The following is a 2,500-nucleotide window of genomic DNA, read 5'->3' on the forward strand; positions in this document are numbered from 1 at the left end:
TTTTTTTTTTTTTTGAGATCCTTGAGCTTTAGGGACTGTTGAGGCAAGTAACAGTCATTACTGGTTATCGGGCATAAGTGCGGGACTCGAACCAAAAATAGGTAAATACGAGTTCAGAATGCTTCCAATGGCATCACCAGTACCCATCGAGTGGAGGGTTGTGTTCATCCAATCAAAAACATTAAATAACTTAATCTACGTCAGAAGGCATCACTGCCTCGAGCAAAGCCTTGAGTTTTTTCATAAGTGCTTTTGAATATACAGACAATGAAGGTACAATTATTTAGTGTTTTGTGAAAATATATATACACAGTTGCTGCTCCTGGAGAATATGGATAATACGTGGAGGTTTTAACAAATATTTAGTAAGAGAAAGAGAACGGAGGGAAAGTGAATATGGAAAGTTATTTATCTATGTATTTGCTTATCTATTTATTTATTTACTTATTTATTTATTTATTTTCCTTATTTATTTATTTATTTATTTATTTATCTATTTATATATATATTCATTTATTTGCTTATTTATCTATTCTATTTTATTTATTTATTCATTTATTTATCTATTTATTTATTTATTCATTTATTTATTTATCCATTTATTTATCTATATATTTATTTATTTATTTATTTATTTATTTATTCATTCATTTATTTATCTATTTTGAGTGGACACTTGTCTTCAATCATAAAATAATGTTAAGTGACTTGGTCCATAGGAACGCTGCTAAAGTCCATAAAAGTCAACCAACCATATAGAAACAGAAGCTACAGGTCGCGACCACCGAACAGGGATCAAACTCGAACCTACACAGCCACGAAACGAAATCCAATTGCAATTGGTCGCAGTGGTATCCAAGACAGGAAAATTTTGTCAAACTTGTTTTGGTGGCGCTTTGGACCGAAAATGTCATCACGTATAATTGATTGGTTTCACTCCTCCTTCATGTTGATTTGAAACGAAAATGTTATTTTGTATAATTGATGGAATTTATTTCTCGTCCCTGTTGATTTCCCTAACGAGGCAAGCTTTCATGTGTGCAGCAAGGTCAACAAACACGTTGGTGGGAACTGGAGATTTGAAAATTCACATAAGCTATCAGAACACGACCGTGACAATTCAAAATTGAACGCAGGATATGTTCTGACCTCGTATGACATAGTTGGAGTGTTCGTTTGTGTACAAATCTGAGCAATAACATGCCAGGACATGCTAGTAATTTTTGCTTTTACCATCATACCTCTCCAACCAACCCATCCACAGGAAAAAAAAAGGAAAAAAAGAAATCGCAGTGAAGTGATCACGCCTGGGGCATTTTACTCCGGTACAATTGAACCCGTAACCTTTGCTGTATGTGCTCAAACGTTTGGTAACAACAAGTTACACTACGGCAATCATTCTTCTGAAAATATAATGTTTCTTATACTGAAATTGAATCACTATAAGAAATATAAAAAGAAAAAGAAAAGAAAAAATACAGAATGAACCTTCTGTAAATAAGCAAAATTTATCTAGTGGACCCCATAACACATAAACACGGTAAAAAGTCTTCCCCTTGATATAGGTGTTCAAATTACCACGCTAATCATACCTGGCATATTTTTAAAAGAAATGATAAACGGAAAGATCCGACAGATGTAAGACATTCATTAAATCTCTCTCTCTCTCTCTCTCTCTCTCTCTCTCTCTCTCTCTCTCTCTCTCTCTCTCTCTCTCTCTCTCTCTCTCTCTCTCTCTCTCTCTCTCTCCCTCTCTCTCTCCCTCTCTCTCTCCCTCTCTCTCTCCCTCTCTCTCTCTCTCTCTCTCTCTCTCTCTCTCTCTCTCTCTCTCTCTCTCTCTCTCTCTCTCTCTCTCTCTCTCTCTCTCTCTCTCTCTCTCTCTCTCTCTCTCTCTCTCTCTCTCTCTCTCTCTCTCTCTCTCTCTCTCTCTCTCTCTCTCTCTCTCTCTCTCTATATATATATATATATATATATATATATATATATATATATATATATATATATATATATATATATATATATATATGTGTGTGTGTGTGTGTATATATATATATATATCACTTTCTCTCTCTCTCTCTCTCTCTCTCTCTCTCTCTCTCTCTCTCTCTCTCTCTCTCTCTCTCTCTCTCTCTCTCTCTTTCCCCCCTGTCTGTCTGTCTGTCTTAGTCAAGCTTATAAGGCAATCATATCTTATTCCTGGCTCCACTTTTCTCCACCTCTTTCCTTTCGCATTTTTCTCTCTTTTTCTCTTCCATTTCCTTTTCTTGATCCTTTTTATATTTCTCCTCTTTCTCTTTCTCTCCCCTTTCCTCTCCATCTTCCTCTTCTCTATCCTGTTTTTATTCCTCTTCTTTACTGTCTTCCTGTTTTTGTCCCTTTAGCAATAAAACTTTCCCCTTTTTTTCCATCTACTCCTATATACTCCTCTTCCATCTCTTCGTCAATCTACTCTTTCTCCTCCACTTTTCCTCCTCAATCATCTTCTATCTCCTAGTCCTCT

General features: G+C 35.6%; 1 pseudogene; it reads right to left on the reverse strand.

Moving 5' to 3' along the window:
* Positions 1 to 2,500, reverse strand: part of LOC143041573 (uncharacterized) — a 69,656-nt pseudogene that overhangs the window by 27,586 nt on the left and 39,570 nt on the right.

This window comes from Oratosquilla oratoria, chromosome 31, assembly GCF_046742065.1.
Source record: "Oratosquilla oratoria isolate Oo_2021 chromosome 31, ASM4674206v1, whole genome shotgun sequence".
Classification (NCBI taxonomy): domain Eukaryota; kingdom Metazoa; phylum Arthropoda; class Malacostraca; order Stomatopoda; family Squillidae; genus Oratosquilla; species Oratosquilla oratoria.